A 12,500-nucleotide genomic window follows, 5' to 3' on the forward strand; every position below is an offset into this window, starting at 1 on the left:
ATATATATATATATATATATATATTCATACACACACATGTATACATATATATCAATGTATGTATATAAATACATATGTTTATACGTATATATGTATATGTGCACACAGTCATACACACACACATGCACACACACACACACACACACACACACACACACACACACACACACACACTTTTGATAGAATTCAGTTATCCGATACCATGTTTCGTGCGAATATATTCGCAGTTATTCAATCAGAACTTGAATAATGGATGACAAATTCACCATTTAATTAGCACGAGTATCGCAAGAACTTTCATGAAGTTATGGATAATGTGAAATATTTACAATCATGGCTACTGGTTGACCTTTGACTGGTCGTTGTTTGTGTATTGTTTGTGTGGTGTGACAGAATTCTTTTTATATACTGCGATCATTTAACAGTCAATGGATTATTGGGGGATATAGAATATAGAATAATTTGCTGTGTAAAAGAAGGTATATGGAACGAGCAGGGATGTATAGAGACAAACATTCTGAGAACGTGCCCAGGTTCATTCATTTATCATTGTCAATATAAATATTCGTTTAAAGGCGGCAAGCTGGTAGAATCGTCAGCATGCCGAACGAAAATGTTTTTTTTTCTTTTGTTTTTCGTCCGTCGCTGCATTCTATGTTCAAACTCCGCCGAGTTCTACTTTGCCTTTTATCCTTTCAGGCTCGATAAATTAAGCACCAGTTGAGCACTGGGGTCGATGTAATCGATTTACCCTCTGCCTCGAAATTGTTGGCCTTGTGCCAACATTTGAAAGCAATATAAATATTCGTTCACAAATTTTGTCCGGAAAAATTTAAGAAATTTACTTCGTAACTATGTAGTTTCTAGTTCAATCCGACTCTGGAGCGCATCGGACAAGTGCCTGTTCCTAAAACCCCATGTCAACCAATGTCCGGTTGACAGAATCTGTGTGAAAATCCATTCTATCTATCTATCTATCTATCTATCTATCTATCTATCTATCTATCTATCTATCTATTGGGTCACCGGGAAAGTCTGAGTTTCCCAACAACGGAGATTTTTCAGGGTTTTTTTTCCAGATTATTTCGCATGCTTTCAACGAATGTGACATCCAAATCACGCGTAAACACCAAATCTTTGGAGGTGATATAAGTTGAATGTACTCGAAAAAAACCTATGAAAAAAATTATTTCTCACCGAGGTTACAAATGGGTCTTTTACAAAATATTTACCGTATTTTTGCAGTCATTTTCACTTTAAGATATTTTTAAAATATGCCAAAAAAATTTTTGTAATGGTATTCACTTGAAAATAATTTTTAAAAATATTAAAATATTGTCTGTTTAAAGAAAGCTGAAATATAAATACTTACAGTATTTATATTACAACTTTCATTTTTGAAATCACATTCATTTAAAAATATTTCTAAATGATTAAAATATTGTGTTTAACAAAAGCGAAAATAGAAACATTTACTGTAAAAAACAAATCCTATTTTTTCGTCATCAAGTTACTGTATCTAATCGAAAGGTAGAGTTTCTTCCTTTCAGGATAATGTTATCTTCGGAATATCTTCCCATTAGGCACCGTTTTAGGTATTTATATCCCCGAAAACCTCTAATATCTCAACAACCACTTGTCTGATTTACGTGAAACATGTTTTATTCCGTTCGTATTCACATTTCAAAGGCAACTTAATTCATAGTATTTTCCCATTATGCGCCAGTTTGGCTGGGTAACATTGCAAGCAAGCAAGATTCAAGCTCACTTTTAGATTTCATACCCTTTACGAATATTACAATTATTTTGGGGAAGAAATTAACAATAAAAGATTGACAGTTTTTATAATTTTAACAAATAAGATTTGTCCATTCTCGACATCCTTTCCGGCAGACGATGTTATTTTTGTTTCCATAGCAGCCAATTGAAAATATTTTAGGGTTTAGAGATAGTGTTTAAAGCTTAGGATTATGTTTAGGGTTAAGGTTAGAATTTAGTTTAGGGTTTAAGTTAGGGATTAGGGTTAGCGTTTAGGATTTGGAGTTTGTAGGTATCGGAAAATTTCATTGGAGTTTGTAGGTATCGTAAAATTTTCTTTCATTTACTTTTATTAAATATTTCCTTCTGTAAAGATTTCATAACGTCTTTATTATTGATTTCTCAAGAAAAAGTTATTGTGATTGTCGTAATTACATTTCGAAAAAAAAAAAAAAGCGCTAGTCTAAAGATCGCTTTGGCTGGAAGAGTAAACTTGTATATGATAAGCAAAAAATCACAAAATCTTTCAATCTTTAAAGTTTGTAACGTTCTTATTGATAATTTCTAAAAAAACAAAATGAAAATAAATCTTTATAACATAATTATTACTTAAGGATTTATAAATGATAATTCCAATAGATTGATTTAGTGTGTAATTATTTAGATAGTTTAGCAAATACAAATTAATGCATATTATATAAATAGCATGTTTACATTAGTATTCGTTCACAAAAAATGGCTGTAAATTTCGTAATTGGCACAAAAAATTTCATCTGTGAAGAAATTTCCAATAAAATTTAAGGACGTAGTTTAAGTCGAAAAGATCTAAATGCTACTATCCGTAAACCAAGATTAGCTACGGAAGTATTATTATTAGCAAAATACAAAATGGCGGCGAGCTGGCAGAATCGTTAGTACGCTGGATGAAACACTCAGTGGTATTTCACCTGTCGCTCCGTTCTGAGTTCAAATTCCGCCGAGGTCGACTTTGCCTTTCATCCTTTCGGGGACGATGAAATGAGTATCAGTTGAACACTGAGGTCGATGTAATCGACTCATCTCCTTCCCCTAAATTGCTGCCCCTGTGGCAAAATTCGAAACCATTATTAGTAAAATACAAAGCGGAAATCAACACACTCAGAGATACAACATTAGAGTTTATTAAACTATGAAAGTAACTTGGCGATGAAGATTGCCATGTGAAAACCATGATTTCGCGTTACAGCAATATGAGCGCCACAGTCACTGCTTCGTTCAGAATATGAGATGGAACAAGGTATAGAAATGTTAATGGGTTCAGGAAAGAAGTTATACATGCTAAGCATAATTGACTAATAAGGAAATACGAAAAATCATTAATAAATAAGATTATATTGGGACACAGCCCTGAGTTCAATATAACTTATTTGTAAGTAGAGCTGTTAAACACACCCACACACACGCGCACATACACAACAAAAACATACATATCAACTTGCATTACCAATACTGATATATCTATGTATATATGAATGCATGTTTGTAAGCATATATATATATGTGTGTATGTATTTGTGTGTGTGCGCGTGTGTGTGCGCGTGAGTGTAAAATATATGCGTGCATGTATGTTTGAGTGTGTGTGTATGTGCATGTGTGTGTATGTGCATGTGTGTGTATGTGCATGTGTGTGTATGTGCATGTGTGTGTATGTGCATATGTGTGTGTGTCTGTGTTTGTGTATGTGTGTACGCCACGTATAAGAAAAACTTAAAACTTCCAAATCTACATCATCAACTTCATCTTATCACAAAAGCTCTCATCTTTCTCTCTAACCCCTCTCTTCTTTCTCCTTTCTGCCTCTCTCACTTTGCCAAACCTCCACGTCCTCCTGCTAACTTACGTATCTAATGACCTCACAGCGTGATGTGTACCCACCGTGACACGGCTACGCACTGACGGCCACATTGCCAATTAGACCCACATGTTTCCACCGAAGGTACTAACTTATTCCATTGCCCCCATCTACTCTTTCATCCAACCTCACCTTCCTCTTCCAAAAAGGAAAGCCATATTTCTTAAGTACAAGACATCTTTATTTTGTAACCAAGAAATAAGTAACAATGAAACCAACAACTGAAATTCCGGCGTGCCTGTGTTGTAAGACGCTTGCTTCCCAATCACATGGTTCTGGGTTCGGTTGGGTAAGTGTCTTCTAAAGCCCCGGGTCAACTAAAATCTTATGAGTGGAAATGGTTAACAGAAACTGAAAGAAGCCCATTATATACGAGTGGGTGCTGAAAAGTTCCTGGCTTTAATGGTATTGCGAAAGGCCTGGTTGGAGGCCCAACCTTCCGAGTTCTTTTACAGGGTTTAGAAAAACTGAAGGACCGATGCAATAAGTGTGTCAATCTGAGCGTCCCCGTTGAATAAAATCATAATTAACTGATCCTCTTGTATTTTCTTTTACCCAAGGCAGGGATTTTTCAGCATCACTTGCATGTACATGCATGCATACATACATGCATACATACATACATACATACATACATACATATATATATATATATATATATATATATATATATATATATATATATATATATATATATATATATATATATATATATATATATATATGGAACAAAAACGCAATAGAGGCATTAAAACGTTCTGACAGATAGACGATACAAAGGCAGACAAGAAAAACAACCATTAGAAGGACAGGCTTTCTTGACTTTCTTTCACCAGTCAAGTCCCAGAAGTTACGGGCAGTTACACTTAAGATGGTTCGATCACCGACTAGCATTAATCAAATACGAAATCGCCGGTGATCTGGCTCTGTCTTGAGTGCTGTAGGGAGCTTGTCTCTCTTGTCAGTCATTGGATAAGTGCTTCCTCGTGGCTAAGAGTTTTCTGATTCTGATTTCTAGCAATGCTGGTGCTGACTATTAACCTTTAGTCACTTTAATGACGTCTGTGTGTGTGTGTGTGTGTGTGTGTGTGTGTGTGTGTGTGTGTGTGTGTGTGTGTGTGTGTGTGTATTCTAGTCTTCTAGTTTTTAATTATTATAAATCTTCCACTGAGGAGGGAGCCGGTTTCCAACAAAGATGCAAGGCTCCATCTTTGGGAGATAGTTAACACAGACAAATTCACGTTTGGAACTTGAAAAAAAAGTCTTGCATATTTTTACCGTTCCACTCACAGATTGCACTTGTAATGTACGATTTAGCCGGTTGATGTCTCTTTCTGAAAATCCCAGTTTATCCAGATTCTCCTTTGTATGAATGTATGTACGTATATATTTATGTATGTATGTATGTATGTATATAATGAGTGTGTGTGTGTATGTATATAATGAGTGTGTGTGTGTATGTGTCTGTCTGCCTTTGTGTTTGTTCCTCATCGACAATTGGCAACCGATGTTGGTTTGTTTGCGTCCCCGTAACTTAGCGGCTGCAAAAAAAATTTAATAGGATAAGTACAAGACTCAAGAAATAAGTACTAGGACCGATTTGTTCAGCAAAAACCATCAAGGCAGTATCCCAGCATGGTTGCAGTCCAATGACTAAAACATGTAAACCATAAAAGATTATATTACTGCTAAAGTTCCATTGAAACCTTTTTTTTTTTTTTTGTTTTTAATCAGAAAATAAAAGGATAAGAGAAAGCTCGGCTGGTGTATTGGTTTGAAATGCTTGAATCGACACTGGGTCCCGCAAGACATTTAAATGCAGCGAGCTGGCAGAAACGTTAGCACGCCGGGCGAAATGCTTAGCGGTATTTCGTCTGTCTTTACGTTCTGAGTTCAAATTCCGCCGAAGTCGACTTTGCCTTTCATCCTTTCGGGGTCGATAAATTAAGTACCAGCTGGCCTCCTCCCCAAAAATTTCGACTGACCCCTTTCCCCAAAATTTCGGGTTTTGTGCCTAGAGTAGAAAAGACATTTAAATGCAGTTTTATGTAACCAAAGTAGAAACACAAAAGCAAAATATCTATAGGCGCAGGAGTGGATGCGTGGTAAAAAGCTTGCTTCCCAACTACATGATTCCGGGTTCAGACCCACTGCGTGGTACCTAGGGCAAGTGTCTTCTGCTATAGCCTTGTGAGTAGATTTGCTAGACGGAAACTGAAAGAAGCCCATCGTGTGTGTGTGTGTGTGTGTGTGTGTGTGCGTGTGTGTGTGTGTGTGTGTGTGTGTATGTTTTCCCCCTCCCCCTCCATCACCGCTTGATAACCGGTATTGGCGTGTTTGCGTTCCCGTAACGTAGACGTAGCGGGTCGGCAAAAGATACCGATAGAATAAGTACCAAGTTTAAAAAAGAACTACTGGGGTATATTTCATTCAACTAAAAGTTCTTCAAGGCGGTGCTCCAGCATAGCCGCAGTCTAATGACTGAAACAAGTAATAAAAAAGAATAGCTTTATTATTGTTGTTGTTGTTCAAATCTTTCGTCAGTCTTAATTAAGCAGACTTAGAACTAAAGACGTTGCGACGGCGATCAGCCATCCTACCTTTGCGTATAACTAGGATTGTGTTATCTTATTTGTAGTTACGTAATGATAGAATGTGAATTGGAAAATTTAGTCGTTATTTCCAGCATGTCGTGCGACTACATCGATAATTCCTAGCTAGCTTGGTGATAGGTTTATGATTGCAGCATGTTAGCTCAACCTCTTTATGAGGCAATTTCAATTATATACGTGTACGTGTATGTGTCCGTCTTCTTTTTAAAGATGGTAGGGTTTGAGTTGGGAGAATTTGGGTGCTATTTCCAGGAGGTCATGTGACCACATCGAGAATTCCCTGTTGGTTTGGCGATAGCTTTGTAATAGCAGCATGTTGGTTCAACTGCTTTATCATACAATTTCAATTATATACATGTGAGTGTGCGCGCGCGCGTATGTATATGCACATGCATATGTGTGCATGTGTAAGTGCACCATCTCAAATAGACAGCAACGTTTTAATGTAGGAGGAGCATATACATATACACTCTTTCTGTACGAACGAGAACATCGTTGGTGATAGAATTCCAACGGACCAATCAATGGTTCACTGCGTTTTCGACGGTGCCGGTGTCAAAGAATAATTAACTACAGAACAAATAACACAAGGAACTTCGTTCGAAAACCACCGGTTTTTCTCCGTCTTCTCAAAATATTTAACATTTGCCACATATAATCACTGATTATATACAGATACAATGTACATACATACATACATACATACATACATACATACATACATACATACATACATATATACATATATGGTGGTTGTCTACTCCTTAAACAGAGTTTGACCACCTCCTGCACCTACACCTTAGCCCTTTCATGGCGTCTGATGTGGCTTTTTAAACCAGACAGTGTTTTGAAAAAACACCCACACAGATTGCACCTCTGATTTGCACTACCAATACCTGCAAGTAAGTTCTGCTCATTGTGGATCCTAACATGTCTTTTAAGACCCCCATTGGATTTGCAAACCCTCTGGCACACACCACATTCAAACGTGTGCACAGACATATAATCAGAATAGCTGGATGAGGTTTGTTTTCCATGGGTTCGCAGGTGAGATTTGAGGCCAGCCAAGGACAGACATGGTCTGTCACAGACTGTGCACACAAAAAGGTCCTTGTCATTCACCTTCTCAGTCTTTACATTTTCCCTTAAATATCTCTTGAACCCTGCTTGCATCATCCTGGCCTCTTCAAATGCTTTCACTCCACTCCACACCCTTGTTCGCCATCCAACTCGATCTGAAGCGAGGACTTCTATATCTTTTGGAGCCATTCCAATTGACTTCATAGCAGTCCTTATGCCATCCTTAAACCTTTTTTTAGGTTTATGCCGATAACGTTTCCCCTCTGCAAGCTCACCATAAAACAGCTGTTTCGGCATGCGTTCATCTGCCATTCGAACAATATGGCCACACCATCTCAATTGGTTCCTCAAAATCATGGCTTTAATTGAGGGGATACCTGCAGATGCAAGGATATCTGTGTTTGGAGTAAAAGAATTCCATTTAATTCTTAAAATATGACGAAGGCATTTTTGGTGGAACCCCTCTAACACTTTAAAATGCCTTTCATAACAGGTCCAAGTTTCACAGGAATACAATAGGGATGTTAAGACAAATGATTTGTAAAGAGCCAGCTTTGTATTGTTATTTATATGTCGCTGGCGCCAGACGCGTAACTCCAAGCCACCAAATGCTTTTGCTGCCCTTTGAATTCGCAGGTGTATTTCCGTATCAAGATTTCCATCATCTTGAACAGAGCTTCCCAGGTAGACAAATGAATTGACAACCTCAAGTAACTTTCCCTTAACAAAAATTTTAGGGGCGTTACAAACAGCACTATACGCAGGTTGATACATTACAACTGTTTTTTTCAGATTGATGGTCAGGCCAAAATCATCACAAGCTGCATCAAATGCAGATACAAGGGATTGCAGACCCGATTCAGAATGACTAACCAGATCGCAATCGTCAGCATACAAAAGTTCCCTAATAAGTGAAGTAAAAACCTTCGTTTTAAACTTCAGTCGGGTCAAATTAAAAACATTCCCCGTTGTTCGATATTTTATGTAGATACCCTCCTCAGAGTTTTGAAAGGAATGTGACACCACAACGGCAAAGTATATTGCAAAGAGGGTGGGTGCATCAAGGTCTCCCTGCTTTACTCCATTTTCCACAGCAAAAGATTCAGAAAGCCTACCACCAAAATTAACCCTAGCTCTCATATCCTGATGCAAAGCCTTGACCATGTTTATAAACTTTTCTGGGCAACCAATTTTCCCCAGAATTAGCCACAGAGCACTTCGATTAACAGTATCGAATGCTTTGCTCAAATCAACAAAGCAATGGTACAGAGCAAGATTCTGTTCAATGCACTTCTCCTGTAATTGTCTGACAGTAAAGATACAATCAGCTGTGGCCCTAGAGGAACGAAAACCACACTGAGACTCAGACACCATACTTGGAACTATAAAGGTATTTAAACGTTCTAACAAAATGCGGGCGAGCACCTTTCCAACCACAGACAAAAGGGAAATCCCACGAAAATTACCACACAGATCCTTTGGCTCCGATTTATATAAGGAGACAAGAATGGCATCAATCCAGTCTTGAGGCACTTTCTCACTTCTCCAACAGTGACAAATTAAAATATTCAAGAGTTCCATCATCTTGTCACCCCCATATTTCAAGACTTCTGCACAGATTCCATCAGATCCTGGAGACTTGTTGTTATTCAGCTTATTCATAGCTAAATAAATGTCATTTAGAGTTGGTTCAAATGCCATCTCTTCTATAACTGGAAGTTGTTCAATTTTTTCTATCGTCCTCATATTAACGGATGATGGTCTATTCAAAAGTGCAGAGAAATGTTCTACCCGACGCTTATGAATAGAAGCGGTGTCAGTCAGAAGAAAACATCCATCTTCTGTTCTCACTGGAGCTATTGAAGAAGATTTTGGACCATATACCTCCCTAACATAAGAATACAAACAACTGGCATCATTTCTATCAGCTGCTTCTTGTGCCCCTTTTGCCCTATCATTCCACCATTCCTGTTTAATTTTCCTTAGAGCAGTTTGCACCCTCCTTTTCAGCTTTCTGTAAGTTTCATTTGAGTTGGGATTCAATGACTGAGAGAGCAGTGTATTGCCTAAGTTTTGTTTTTCTAAAAGTAGATCATGAATTTCTGCTGATCTATCTGAGAACCAATCTCTGGATTTATGAGATTTAAATCCCACTGACGAACTTGCAGCCTGAAATACTTTTGTTTTGAAATCTTCCCATAAATTGTTTGGGTCAAGATTAATACTTTCTATAGCGTCGTGGAATCTTTGCAAGTTGCTTGATAATTTAAAGTTTGCAACATTTAACTTTTTTGGGTATCTTAGGACCAGACTGTCGGTTTTTAGGTTTTATCGAAAAGTCTATTTTGCCACGCAGTAGATGATGGTCAGTCCAGCTCTCTGCCCCTCTCATGACCCGAACGCTAGAAACGTCTTTCATATCACATTTCCTAATCAAAATATAATCTATGAGATGCCAGTGCTTAGATCTTGGGTGCATCCAGGTGGCTTTATATTTATTTTTCTGCTTAAACAGAGTGTTGGTGACAACCAGATCATTCTCAGTACAAAACGTCAAAAGAGCTACTCCATTTCTATTGCATTTTCCAATCCCATGTCGACCTAAAACAGGCCATGAAACATAGTCCCTTCCAACTCTTGCATTGAAATCTCCCAAAATGACCAGCTTGTCAGAAATTGGTACTTTCCTCAATAATCTTGCTAGATTGTCATAAAACTGTCCCACAGTTTCATCAGAATGGGACATTGTTGGTGCATAAATACTGACAACGGTAAGAAACCTACCTTTTGTCAGTTTGATACGGCATGACATGATCCGGTCAGATATACCACTTGGAAGCTCTGCAATGGAGGACACTAATGTATTCTTGAGAGCAAACCCAACACCAGATTCTCTACGCTGACCCTTAGGTAGGCCTTTCCAGAAGATAGTATATCCATAAGCAGATTCCATTACTTGACCCTCACCAGAGAGACGAGTTTCAGAGAGCGCAACTATATCAAGGGAATATTTCTTTAGCTCACATGCAATAAGTGCAGTACGCCTTTCTGGCCTCTTCGTGAAATTATCATCAAGAAGTGTGCGCACATTCCAACAGCCGAAATTCAAACGATGTTTATTTTTACTTTTTCTTGAGGACTGTTTGACCACAGTGGCAGGATGACGACCGGGTCCAGCCTGTGATACACTGGGACACCTGCCGGGCCAGACCTGTTCCCCTGATGTTCCCAAGCCTTTTTTGCCATTTACTGAATTTGTTTCAGACATTTTAAAATAAGTTACAGGTGCATTTTTAGGTTTCTGCCAACCAACCAATTGAATGATTTTACTAAGATTTGGAGTACAGGAAGTACCTGTGCAGATGAATAATTTTTAGTGGGTGTAGCTTGCACTGCACTACCCCCACTTATTAGCCCAAGAAGACTTTCACCGGTGTGACAAGAGAATTGACAAAACCAGGAATTTCCAAGGCCTCAGGTTTTATTTCGGAGATTTCCTTCTCCTAGGTAGATTACTACCAACCAAGGTTAAAGAGCTTCTACCTGCCCATGAGGTAAGCCGTCCCATTCCAGACACTTAACCGACACTCAGACACTCTGTAAAGTGATCAAATATCACTCCGGTGACCGATGTGGAGCAGCTCATCAAAAAAAAAAAAAAATAAAAAAAAAAATAAATAAATAAAAAAAAAAAAAATATATATATATATATATAAAATATAAAAGATAAAAAATAGTATATATATAAAATTAAAATTATTCATATATACATATTTACAGACATTCACACATATATACACACCCATACATATATATATATACATATTTACAGACATTTTGTTGGATGGTCGTTGACTGTTCAGGAGTTCATCCGCCCTTTGACAGGTCTTATTTTTCGTCCTGCAGGGTGTCCAACAACACCCTCCTCACCAAGCAAGCCTGGTGGGGTTGCCAGTTTAGTCGCCGACAACCCGACCATGCAACAAGTTGTACTGGATTACATGTTACCAGTAGCACTGAAGAGCGACCTGACATACATATATACATACGTACGTACATGGTCGCTGTCCATTCGTGACAGAAGAAGACTACTACTGACTATTGCCCATGTAAAATTTCCGCAATACCCGTGGATGACGTTATTGCGCCCGCGAGCAGATTCATATGGGTTCGCACACGCGAATCCATGCTCTCTGTGGTGCCTTACTCGACAGGCCGACAGCGCAACCTAAGATTTTAAGGTCCAGTTACGTTGGCATAACAGCACCTCGCAGACCCTCTCTACCCTATTGGCACGATCTAGAGAAAAGCCAGGGAAAAGATATTCAATGTCAATATAGGTTGCTCAGGAATGTGGGAGCGCCATGATCTCATGCGCACGCAAAAGACCGCCAAAATGTTCAATGCCTTTCCCTACATATCTGGTTTTATATCGGAGCGACCTTCTCCTAGAGACATGCTTTAACAAAAGCTGAGAGATAATACATACATACATACATACATACATACATACATACATACATACATACATACATACATACATACATACATACATACATACATGGACTATTGAGAAATCTATTGTTACTCTATCCAGATAACAAGTTCAGGTTTATATCTGTAATTATTGTGGCACAGGGATATGTAATACACTACCTAAGTACCAATCTTGAGAAATTAGGCTTCTCAAAACCAGAAAGGAGGAAGTTGATTCGAAGACTACAGATCCAAGCCATCACTGGAACTGTAAAAATCTATACAATTTTCGAGAAGTTTATCATTTAGGTATATATGAGCATGTCTAGACAACAAAAAAATACAAATCTGCAGATATACATACATACAAAATTACATTGTTGGTGTTGAAATTCCAATGAAGGAGCTTTGGATCTAGGTTAGAGATCAGCTGTTTCTCTATTTGCTAGAAATCTTGAAATAAAACTGACCAATGACATACATACATACATACATACATACACCGAAGATATCACCCACATCATAATCAGTTGTCCGAAAATGTCATCACGGTGTTATCTACCGATGAGACATGATGTTGTAGCGAGGACACTCTATAATGAAATCCGTCTGAAGGATAACATCGAGGACTAAGAAATAAGAACCCACGGTATGGTGGAAGCCATAGCCACTCGTAATAAAAA

Source organism: Octopus bimaculoides, chromosome 5, assembly GCF_046866305.1.
Source record: "Octopus bimaculoides isolate indiv1 chromosome 5, ASM4686630v1, whole genome shotgun sequence".
NCBI classification, from domain to species: domain Eukaryota; kingdom Metazoa; phylum Mollusca; class Cephalopoda; order Octopoda; family Octopodidae; genus Octopus; species Octopus bimaculoides.